At 35.7% G+C, this 13,340-nt stretch overlaps 1 protein-coding gene across 2 annotated transcripts in view; it reads right to left on the bottom strand.

Moving 5' to 3' along the window:
- The window catches only part of LOC128648600 (pyrethroid hydrolase Ces2e-like), a 193,599-nt gene that overhangs the window by 839 nt on the left and 179,420 nt on the right, over positions 1-13,340 (bottom strand). The gene's annotated exons all lie outside the window — the stretch shown is intronic.

Here is a 13,340-nt window from a genome sequence, read left to right as displayed (position 1 = left end):
TGATGCTGTTTTAAACAAATATATATATATATATATATACATAAAAACAACATATATACACATATAAATACATACTGTACATATGCACACACACACATACATATTTAGACATGTATATGTATGTATCTCTATGTTAAAGCCCTTAACCTTTTTTTTCTAACTCCTGAGACCTAATATCTTTGAGCCATTATAACTTTTTTGTGCAATATTTTTTTTAGATATGTTTTATTAGGTGGTGTTATTTTGAGTGTAACTGTACTTTGTAATGTATTTGTTTTGGGACACTTTTTTGTTTTGTGAAACAGTTAACCAGAACTCTGAGGTCACGCCGCTAACCCGATGTGCGTTAACTTAGATTACGCTCAAGCGTTTCCGTTTATTTCCCACTTGTAATGCAAGCAAAAAACCTGACATGTGCAAACACCTGTGATTAACCCCTTTTTGTTTGCACACAACAGTTAGCACGCCACTCTTAATCTAGCCCAATATTGGAAAATAACTAAATTACTTCTAATCTCTCCCAATATGTAGATTTCTTCCTTCAAGAATATGTTGTAAAACTTTCAGTGTATTTGAAAGATTCTATCAAGTTATTACAAATATTTGATCATGGTAGTCAAATGGTAGTCAAATGATATATTAGTACATTGTGATGTTTCTTCACTATATGTTGTTACTGACCAAGATTTGTGCCTAAAGGCTATTTCGTATTATTTGAAAAAAATATATATAATGTCTCATTTACAAACTAGTTTTCTGCTACAATGTATAGAATTCATTCTCAGAAATAATTCATTTTCATTTTATGGAAAGAGCTTTCTTCAACATAAAGGTACAGCTATGGGCACACGGTTTGCACCCAGTTATGCTAACCTGTTTATGGGTTATTTTGAAGATCACTTTATTTATAGATTATATTGGAATGCAAACCTTGTGCTTTACAGGCAGTATAAAGATGATAGTTTTTTTGTTTGGAGAGGAGAATTAGAACGTATGTTTTTCTTCATTGAGGATCTAAATTCAAATTATATGGATCTTAAATTTACATATGAATTTAGTACAAGTTAATTGAATTTTTTAGATATTGATATAGAGATTAAGAACCAACAGATGGTAACAAAAAAGTTCCTCAAACAAGTAGAAGGAAATAACTATATACATGCCCAGAGTTGACACCATAAAAGGTGGAAAGGAAACGTTCCAAAAGGGCAGTCCCTAGGGCTAAAGGAAAACTGCACAGCATTTAGAGATTATGATGTAGAAGCAAGTATCCTTGAGGAAAGTTTCCTAGGAAAAGGATTTGAGAAAATGAAATTGAATGGGTAAAGTCAGAAATTAGGGAGATAAGACAAAAGGATCTTTTATTTAAAAACAAGTGTAATAATAAGAAATCCAAGAGTAAAAACAAATTATTTGTGACTTTTATTACTACTGATAATGCACAGCATGGAAAAATTTATAAAATATTAAAAAAACAATGGCACATTTTAAAAATGGATCCTATAATTGGCAATAGTCATAATGAGAAACCACAGGTGTTTTTTTCAGAATGCTAGAAATTTGAAAAATATACTAGCTCCTAGCAATTTTAAACAAAAGGACACATCCAATAGAATTCAAATAGATCTGAAAGGGAAAAAAGCAGTGTAGCTTCTTTTCATGTCATCTCTGTACTGCTTGTAAATACAGTATAAAAACTAAGCATGTAAAATCTAAAGTTACTGCTAGGGAACTTCAAATAAAACAAATGATTAGATGTAAAGATAGAGGAGAGGTGAATTTAATTCAACGCCCTTGTTCAAAACAGTAATGGCTTTGAAGGGCATTTACTTTCTAAAAATTTCAAGAACCACAGCAACAAAGTACTGCAGGTTTTCAATATTAGGGAACTAAACTAATCCCCAAAGACTGGAGAGGTGGTAATTATGAGCAAAAGTTACTTTATAATGAAGCAGAATTCATTTATATTTTTAAAACGTTATATCCACAAGGTCTGAAAGCTGAATTAGATCTGAATCCTTGTATTAATATAAATTAGTTGTAGCTAATTGGTGTATTTTTTCCTGAATTAATATTAGTAATGACAAAAAGCGGTTTATTTTTTTTTATGTGCACGTCTGGGTTTCCGCTCGTATTACAAGTATTGAAAGTAAACGCAAATGCTTAATCCAAATCACGATTTACACTAGAATGATTACAGCATCCTCAGAGTTCTGGTTAACTGTTTTGCGAAACAAACAAGTGACACAAAACACATAAAAAAATCATTACAAATTACAGTTACACTAATAATAATTAATAACACCATCTAATAAAATATATGAGCTTTCAAGTGTTAGAAAAAAAAAACAGGCAAAGGGCTTTAACATTGATATACATACATATACATTTCTAAATACTGATATATATAAAGTATATATATATATATATATATATATATATATATATATATATTTATATTTATATGTGTGTGTACATATTGTATGTATTTATGTATTTATATGTGTATTTATGTATTTACATATATATATACTGTATATATATATATATATATATATATATATATATATATATATATATATATATATATATAAATATAAACATAAATACATATGTACACATACAATATCCCACAAAAGTGAGTACACCTCTCACATTTTTGTAAATATTTTATTATATCTTTTCATGTAAATTTGCTGTCCCTCAAAATAACTTAACACACAGCCATTAATGTCTAAACCATTGGCAACAAAAGTGAGTACACCCCTAAGTGAAAATGTACAAATTGTGCCAAAACTGTCAATATTTTGTATGGCCACATTATTTTCCATCACTGCCTTAACCCTATTGGAAATGGAGTTCAGCAGAGCTTTACAGGTTACCACTGGAGTCCTCTTCCACTTCTCCATGACGACATCACTGAGCTGGTGGATGTTAGAGACCTTGCGCTCCCCCACCTTCCGTTTGAGGATGCCCCACAGATGCTCAATAGGGTTTAGGTCTGGAGACATGCTTGGCCAGTCCACCACCTTTACCCTCAGCTTCTTTGGCAAGGCAGTGGTCATCTTGGAGGTGTGTTTGGGGTTGTTATCATGGTAAAATACTGCCCTGGGGCCCAGTTTCTGAAGAGAGGGATCATGAGCTGCTTCAGTATGTCACAGTACATGTTGGCATTCATGGTTCCCTCAATGAACTGTAGCACCCCAGTTCCGGCAGCATTCATGCAGGCCCAAACCATGATACTCCCACCACCATGCTTGACTGTAGGCAAGACACACTTGTCTTTGTACTCCTCACCTGGTTGCCACCACACACTCTTGACACCATCTGAACCAAATAAGTTTATTTGGTCTCATTGGACCACAGGACATGGTTCCAGTAATCCATGTTCTTAGTCTGCTTGTCTTTAGCAAACTGTTTTTGGGCTTTCTTGTGCATTATCTTTAGAAGAGGCTTCCTTCTGGGAAGACAGCCATGCAGACCAATTTGATGCAGTGTGCGGTGTATGATCTGAGCACGGACAGGCTGACCCCCCACTCCTTTAACCTCTGCAGCAATGCTGGCAGCACTCATATGTCTATTTTCCCAAAGACAAGCTCTGGATATGGTGCAGGTCGACCATGGCGGCGGCCTGTTCTGAGTGGAACCTGTCCTGTATGGTCTTGTCCACTGTGCTGCAGCTCAGTTTCAGGGTCTTGGCAGTCTTCTTATAGCCTAGGCCATCTTTATGTAGAGCAACAACTCTTTTTTTCAGCTCCTCAGAGAGTTCTTTGCCATGAGGTGCCATGTTGAACTTCCAGTGACCAGTATGAGAGAGTGTGAGAGCGATAACACCAAATTTAACACATTTGCTCCCCATTCACACCTGAGACCTTGTAACACTAATGAGTCACATGACACTGGAGAGGGAAAATGGATATATAGATATATAAATTGTACCAAAGAACATCTATATGTAGAAATATGTATTTATGAATAAATAGAACATATTCTGCTATGTGAAAAACATTGGAATGTAAAATACTCATATTTTCATGTCGGGTTAGCGCACTAGAGAATATGCTTTTGGTTTACGCGCCAGTAGGGTGTTATTTTTCCCACTTTTTTTGCTCCATTGACTTCTATGGGGAAATAGATGAACGTGCGCATGATATTCTAAATTGGGCTTTTTTTGCACAACGGGTTAGCACAAAAAAAAAATACTTTTAGTGGAGTTAGCATGAGAGTGGGAGCGTTAAATAATGTTTCACTTGTATTCTGGCCCATTATGTTTTTATTTATTTGAGGTTATGTCCTTTTAAGAATTTAGTAAGAATTTTTAATCAATGTATAATGCATTTTTTTTAAGTTTAGATATCTTTTGTGAGGGATTACAATATGAAACATATCCCTTTAATATTTTAAATTAGTTACAGCAGCCAAGTAGTTAAGACTTCTGCTTTAAATAGAGCAGGAAATAGGCTACAGCTGCATCTTGAGAAAGGCTTGCAGAAAACTGAAACGCGTTGATTTTGATGAGCTGCTGTTGGTACAGGACAGAACAGCGTGTATGTAAAGCTGTGGGAAGTATAAACTAAAAAATATATACAATTTGTGCAGGAATTCACTTTATCTGTGTGACCTCGGTACATACTAGCAACTGTTGGGAGTCCTTCGTATTGTGACTGAAATCTTTTAAGCAGCATTACTTGTTCAAGATATTTAATTAGCAGCCGTGCTATTTATCTACTGCTGATAGAACAGCATTTGTTGAAAGCCGTTGTGGAATCATTCACACCAACAAGTAAATTGATCTAATAAGAGATTGTGAGCATCAAACACCCAGTGCCCTACATTAGTACATGAGCTTGGAAGATATCCGAAACGGAGTCCTTAAAAATAAACGGCTAGATTACGAGTTGTGCGTTAGGGTTAAAAAGCAGCGTTGAGAGGTCCCAACATTGCTTTTTAATGCCCGCTGGTATTACGAATCTTGAAATGACAGGTGTACCGCTCACTGGCCAGACTGACCAAATCCACTTACGTAAATTGCGTATCCTATATTTTCAATGGGACTTGCATAGCACCGGTATTACGAGTCTGACAAAAAGTGAGCGGTACACCCTCTCCTGTCAAGACTGATACCGCATTTAAAAGTCAGTAGTTAAGAGTTTTACACTACAACGCTGTAGCATAAAACTCTTAACTAAAGTGCTAAAAATTACACTAACACCCATAAACTACCTATTAACCCCTAAACCGTGGCCCCCCCCACATCGCAAACACTAAAATAAATATTTTAACCCCTAATCTGCCAAACCGGACATCGCCGCCACTATAATAAACATATTAACCCCTAAACTGCCGCACTCCCGCAGTGCAAACACTAGTTAAATATTATTAAACCCTAATCTGCCATCCCTAACATCGCCGACACCTACCTACATTTATTAATACCTAATCTGCCGCCCCCAACGTAGCCACCACTATATTAAATGTATTAACCCCTAAACCTAAGACTAGCCCTAAACCTAACCCCCCTGACTGAAATATAATTTTAATAAATCTAAATAAAATTACTATCATTAACTAAATTTTTCCTATTTAAAACTAAATACTTACCTGTAAAATATACCCTAAGATAACTAATAATTTTACAGGCAACTTTGTATTTATTTTAACTAGGTACAATAGTTATTAAATAGTTATTAACTATTTAGTAACTACCTAGTTAAAATAAAGACAAATTTACCTGTAAAATAAAACCTAACCTATGTTACAATTATACCTAACACTACACTATAATTAAATTAATTACCTAAACTAAATACAATTAATTAATCTAAAGTGCGAAAAAAACAAACACTAAATGACAGAAAATAATAAAATAATTACAAGAATTTTAAACTAATTACACCTACTATAATCTAATACTCTAATTGAAGATCACCCTACCTTGAGAAGTCTTCACCCAACTGGGCTGAAGTCCTCCACGAAGCCGGCAGAAGTGGTCCTCCAGACCGGCAGAAGTGGTCCTCCAGACGGGCAGAAGTCTTCATCCAGACGTCATCTTCTATCTTCATCCATCCGGCGCAGAGCGGCTCCATCTTCAAGACATCCAACGTGGAGCATCCTCTTCAAACGACGGCTGACTAAAGAATGAAGGTTCCTTTAAATGACGTCATCCAAGATGGCGTCCCTTCAATTCCAATTGACTGATAGAATTCTATCAGACAATCGGGATTAAGTTAGAAAAAATCCTATTGGCTGATGCAATCAGCCAACAGGATTGAGCTCGCATTCTATTGGCTGATCCAATCAGCCAATAGAATGCCAGCTCAATCCTATTGGCTGATTGGATCAGCCAATAGGATTGAACTTCAATCCTATTGGCTGATTGCATCAGCCAATATGATTTTTTTACCTTAATTCCAATTGGTTGATAGAATCAGCTAATCGGAATTGAAGGGATGCCATCTTGGATGATGTCATTTAAAGGAACCTTCATTCTTCAGACGGCCGTCATTTGAAGAGGATGCTCCGCGTCGGATGTCTTGAAGATGGAGCTGCTCCACGCCGGATGGATGAAGATAGAAGATGCCGCCAGGATGAAGACTTCTGCCCATCTGGAGGACCACTTCTGCCTGTCTGGAAGACCACTTCTGCCGGCTTCGTGGAGGACTTCGCCCCGGTTGGGTGAAGACTTCTCAAGGTAGGGGGATCTTCAATGGGTTAGTGTTAGGTTTTTTTAAGGGGGGATTGGGTGGGTTTAACAGTAGGGTTGGTTGTGTGGGTGGTGGGTTTTAATGTTGGGGGGGGTATTTGTACTTTTTTTACAGGTAAAAGAGCTGTTTACTTTGGGGCAATGCCCTGCAAAAGGCCCTTTTAAGGGCTATTTGTAATTTAGTGTAGGGTATGGCTTTTTTTTATTTTGGGGGGCTTTTTAATTTGGTTAGGGGGATTAGAGTAAGTGTAATTAGTTTAAAATTCTTGTAATTATTTTATTATTTTCTGTAATTTAGTGGGGGGTTTTCGTACTTTAGATAATTTATTTAAATTGTAATTAATTGTATTTAGTTTAGGTAATTAATTTAATTATAGTGTAGTGTTATGTGTAATTGTAACATAGGTTAGGTTTTAATTTTACAGGTAAAATTTATTTTTATTTTAACTAGGTAGTTATTAAATAGTTAATAACTATTTAAAAACTATTGTACCTAGTTAAAATAAATACAAAGTTGCCTGTAAAATAAAATAAACTAAAAGATAGATACAATGTAACTATTAGCTATATTGTAGCTATCTTAGGGTTTATTTTACAGGAAAGTATTTAGTTTTAAATAGGAATAATTTAGTTAATGATAGTAATTTTATTTAGATTTATTAAAATTATATTTCAGTTAGGGGGGGGTAGGTTTAGGGTTAGACTTAGGTTTAGGGGTTAATACATTTATTATAATGGTGGCGACGTTGTGGGCAGCAGATTAGGGGTTAATAAATGTAGGTAGGTGTCGGCAATGTTTGGGCAGTCAGATTATGGGTTAATAATATTTAACTAGTGTTTGCGATGCGGTAAGTGCAACGGTCTTAGGGGTTAATATGTTTATTATAGTCGTGGAGACGTTAGGGGTTAATAAATGTAGTTAGGTTGCGGCGACATTGGGGACGGCAGATTAGGGGTTAATAAATATAATGTAGGGTACGGCGATGTTGGGGGCATCAGATTAGGGGTTCATAAATATAATGTAGGTGGTGGCGGTGTCCGGAGCAGCAGATTAGGGATTAATAATATAATCTATAATGAAATAGAGAAGGCGCCACATAGCATAATTCCGTATATTATGTCAGATTTTAAGATAGTAGTTTAGAACCACTCACGTGTATAAAAGCACCAAGATGTAGTGCTAGCTAGGCAGACCGGAACCTCAGAGTTGTCCGGTAAACTCTCCTCCTGGGCAAAGATTCCTTCAAGCCAAGAAAGGTGTTCACCAAATGGGCTATCAGTCAGGAAGGCACCGTCCTGGAAGGCACCAGCCTGATGAAACAGTACATGATACTGAGAAACGCGTTGCTGTGTTATTAATGTGTTGTAATAAACACTTTTAAATATATACAACTTGCTACGTTGTTGTTTTTTTGGACATCTTTAGGAGTTCTATATACCTCTGCTGGAGGCGGGGACGGTGCCTTCCTGACTGATAGACCATTTGGTGAACACCTTTCTTGGCTTGCAGGAATCTTTGCCCAGGGAGGAGAGTTTACCGGACAACTCTGAGGTTCCGGTCTGCCTAGCTAGCACTACATCTTGGTTGCTTTTATACAGTGAGTGGTTCTAAACTATATCTTAAAATCTGACTATAATATACGGAAATTATGCTATGTGGCGCCTTCTCTATTTCATTATTGATTAACCCTGTTGTGGATGGCCTTTATACATCGAGGAGAGCTGCCTCCCAACCTTTATAACCTTAAAGGGATTCTTTGGACTTTATTTTGGACATTTTTTTTATCTTTTGTCTATTTTGGACATTCTGTATTACTGTTTGTATGTTATGAGCTAAATTGTCATTGCAATAAGTACTACTATTTATGGAACTGATTTATTGTGAACATTGAATATATGTGTTTTGAATCATGTTGACCCTAGATTATAATAATTTTGTCCAGCATCATTATATTTAGATAGCGCCCCTATTTTATATAATATTGTGTTATCCTCTATAGGATATACACATAATATATTATATATATATATTATACTATTAATAATATAATGTTGGTGTCGGCGATGTCGGGGGGTGTCAGTTTAGGGGTTAATAAGTGTAAGATTAGGGTGTTTAGACTCGGGGGTTCATGTTAGGGTGTTAGGTGTAGAAATAATATGTATTTCCCCATAGGAATCAATGGGGCTGCGTTACAAGCTGAACGCTGATTTTTTGCAGGTGTTAGTTTTTTTTTTCAGCCGGCTCTCCCCCATTGATTCCTATGTAGAATCATGCACGAGCACGTTTTACCTGCTCACCGCTACCGTAAGCAGCGCTGGTATTGAGGTGAGATGTGGAGCTAAAATTTTGCTCTTCGCTCACTTTTTTGCGGTTAACGCCGGGTTTGTAAAAACCCGTATTACCAGTGCTGTCTGTAAGTGAGCGGTGAGGGAAACTGCTCGTTTAGCACTGCACCCCTGTTAACGCAAAACTCGTAAATCTAGGTGAAAGTAATCAACTTGCAAGCTGAAGTGGGGGACCTATGAATAAAAAACAATGATACAAAGCTTTAAGTCTGTGTTTAATATTTTACTACACTATGGGCTAGATTACAAATGGTGTGCATAATTTATCATTCTCCCATAAACGGCCAAATTTGCCCATTTACGGGCGCTCGTTTAATAACCAGCCATTACAAGTTGCTGGTTAATGCTACCAGGAGCTTGCGGGTAGCACTTTCTGCTTGAAAAATTAACCAGCAGTCAGGACCTCTGGTAAATTAAAAAAGTTATCCCCAGTCGTCCCTAAAATAAGTGTATTGGTCCTTTTTAAGAAAAAAATATATGAGCATTTTTTTTATTTTTTAAATATAACTGCACTAAGCAGTTATAAGGGGTTAAAGTGTGTGGATGTGAAAAGCGACCTTTACAGTGCGGTCTATGGGGACTGTGTTATCCACTTGAAATAGATATGCATATGATTATATACATATTACACATACATATACGTATATACACATATAAAACATTAAATATAAATGTATATATTCATATATATATATATTTTTTTTAATATGCTGCCATCTAAACAGGTGCGACTACCCCCTCTTCCCTGCGCTAGGTTCTGTGCCGTGTCTATCGGCATCAGAATGAGGCTCCCATTGGAGCCTATGGAAGTGCACTTCCATGCAAATGCCAGTGTGGTATAATGGGTGGAGTGCAAATATATACGCTTGCAAAAGTGCAATTTTGTGCTCAACTCGTAATCTAGGCCCTATATGTATCTACAATATCTGACACTCTGTAAGATCTAATACATCAGACTAACTACTACAGTATTATAATCATTCTAATATTGCAATGATACTGCAATATTTGGTGTACTGTAATTTGGTCACGTGAACAAAGAGAACTATAACATGCCCCATTCGTATACGGCTTTAAAGCGGACGCTATATTGTAACTCTAAGCAAAGACTGTGTGCTGCGTTTATATCTTTAGGTGCAATTTCTTTGAGATACAGTCAAGTAAGACTGATTCTATCAATTTTATATAATTTATTATTTGAAATGAATGTTATACCTATAGAGTTAGATTTAGAGGGCACACTCTGGTATACTGTGTATTTGTGAAATAAATTGTTTTAATTTCCATATTAGACTTTTGCTTTAAGTAGCAATCATTTTGTATGATTTTAATATAAAAAGTGCCCTCCATCAGGTTGTGTCTAGTGCAATTTTTTGTCTTGAGATAGATGTAGCATAATTGCGTGGAGTGGGTGTTTTGGAATTATATATTTTTGTGTACACGTAATTTACTAATGATTGCATACAAATATCTGACATATCTGCTCTATATCTGACAAATTTCGAGTGCTGGGATTATTATAATTTATATGGATTATTTGTTCAGGGTGATGTGTTCTACATCTGTTTCAATGCAGCTTTAAATCATTTTTTTGCAAAGTACTGTATATGGCTTTACGGTAGTGCTTTATGGTAGTATGTTATACGGTATATAGAATTTTTGAATACATTTTTTTAAAATCTATTTCCTCATTTTAAATTTAACCTAAGTTGTCTTTTTAGTATGCATTGTGTTATTCTGCTGTGTTTAGTGGTTCTTTAAAATGTAAATCTGTTCATCCTTAATCCCTTTGTGGATGAAACATTAGTGTGAAATTGGAACAAAGTTCAGTTGTAAACACTATTAGTAAAAATGAAATAAAATGATTGTCCATGAGATCACATGATTTCAAGGCCAGGATTCGGATCATGGGGGACTGCCTACGCTGCTAAGCACCCCCCCCCACACTGGCTGGTCCCTTGCCTTCATCAAAGGGGAAGCTGCTGGAAAACTCTTATATGGTAGGACGTTCTCATGCCATCCTAATGGTTTTTAAAGACCAGCGCATCGAACATCCTAATGGTCTAAAGGGGTTAATTAGGTTTTTATAAGTTTCTGTTCAAGATTTTGTATTGAATCTTAAGCATATAGGCAAGCAGAGGACAAAACATAATTAGAGTATATGGCTCCATTTTAAAAGTACCCAGCGTTTCAGTCTCTGCTCATGATTGAGCCTGAAATTGCTCTCAAAAAAGATTTAGTGCACCATATGAGATGGTAGTGGTGATAAATGATGATATAGCAGCAAGTGGTAAGTTCAAAACTTACTTTAATAAAATCAAATATAAACAACAACGCGTTTCTCAGCCAACCAATGGCTGTTTCATCAGGCTTAATACAATAGATATAAATCACTTGCTATATATACACCAAACATATAATCAATACAATAAACAGCACCTGTAAGTGGGTGTCAACCAATCACAGGTGTCATGGCAACCAAAAATAAAACAGTGTGCACATATGTTATCACTCATTAAAAAGCTCAATTTTTTAGGTTATAAGAATATATAGAATCAAGAGTCTCATGTGGTTGTAATATGTTGCACAAAACACTTCTACAAACATGATAAATGTACATATTCTATATAACTATAACCTTATTACAAGAAAAACATAATTTATGTAAGAACTTACCTGATAAATTCATTACTTTCAGAGTGGCAAGAGTCCATGAGCTAGTGACGTATGGGATATAAATTCCTACCATAAGGGAGCAAAGTTTCCCAAACCTCAAAATGCCTATAAATACACCTCCCACCACACACATACCTCAGTTTTAATGTGTAGCCAAGTAGTGAGGTGTAAAAAGGAGTATAAAAGCATACAAAAAGTGGAACTGAAAAAATAATGTGCTTTTATACAAAAAAATCATAACCACCAAAAAAAGGGTGGGTCTCATGGACTCTTGCCACTATGAAATAATTTAATTTATCAGGCAAGTTCTTACATAAATTATGTTTTCTTTCATGTAAGTGGCAAGAGTCCATGAGCTAGTGACATATGGGACATAATACCCAAGATGTTGAAATCCACAGTCACTAGAGAGGGAGGAATAAAATAAAAACAGCTATTTCCCGTTGAAAAAAAAATAAATCCAAATAATAATGAAGTTTCTTAAATTAAAAAAACTCAAATTATAGGCAAAGGAATCAAACTGAGAAACTACCTGAAGAACATTTCTACCAAAGACTGCTTCTGAAGAAGCAAATACATCAAATGGTAAATTTAATGAATGTATGCAAAGAAGACCAAGTTGCTGCTTTGCAAATCTGATCAACTGAAGCTCCATTCTTGAAAGCCCAAGAAGTGCAACTGATTTAGTAGAATGAGCTGTAATTCTTTTTTAGGCGGAGACTGCCCCCACCTCCCAAATAAGCCTTGTGAATCAAAAAGTTTTAACCAAGATGCCAAATAAATGGCAGAGGCTTTCTGACCTTTCCTGGAACCAGAGAAAATAACAAATAAAACTAGAAGTCTTCTGAATCCTTGGTAGCCTCAAAATAGTATTTCACAGCTCTTACCACATCCAAAGAATGTTGAGATCTCTCAAGAGAATTCTTAGTATTAGGACACAAGGAAGGAACAACAATTTCCCAAATGATGTTGTTAGAATTCACAACCTTAGTTAAAAATTTAAAAAAGTCGTCAGTAAAACCGTTTTATCTTGATGGAATGTCAGATAAGGGAGACTCACAGGAGAGAGCCGAAAACTCAGAAAACTCTTCTAGCAGAAGAGACAGCAAAAAGAAATAACACTTTACAAGAAAGTAGTTTAATATCTAAAGAATGCATAGGCTCAAAAGGAGGAGCCTGCAAAATCCTAAAAACAAATTAAGACTCCAAGGAGGAAAAAATAGACTTAATAACAGGTTTGATGCGAACAAAGCCTGAACAAAACAGTGAATATCAGGAAGTTTAGCAATCTTTCTATTAAATAAAACAGAAAGACCAGAGATTTGTCCCTTTAAAGTATTTGCAGACAAAGCCTTATCCAAACCATCCTGAAGAAACTGTAAAATTTGAGGAATTCTAAAAGAATGCCAAGAAAAATGATGAGAGGAGCACCATGAAATATAGGTTTTCCAAACCTGATAATAAATCTTCCTTGAAATAGACTTACGAGCCAGAGAAACCTCTATGACTAAGAACTAAGTGTTCAATTTTCATACCTTCAAATTTAGAGATTTGAGATCCTGATGGAAAAACAGCCCTTGAGACAGAAGGTCTGGCCTGAAAGGAAGTGGCCAAG

The sequence above is a fragment of the Bombina bombina genome, chromosome 1, assembly GCF_027579735.1.
Source record: "Bombina bombina isolate aBomBom1 chromosome 1, aBomBom1.pri, whole genome shotgun sequence".
Classification (NCBI taxonomy): Eukaryota; Metazoa; Chordata; class Amphibia; order Anura; family Bombinatoridae; genus Bombina; species Bombina bombina.
Note: the sequence above shows the minus strand (reverse complement) of the source record. Positions and strands in the feature narration are given on the sequence as shown.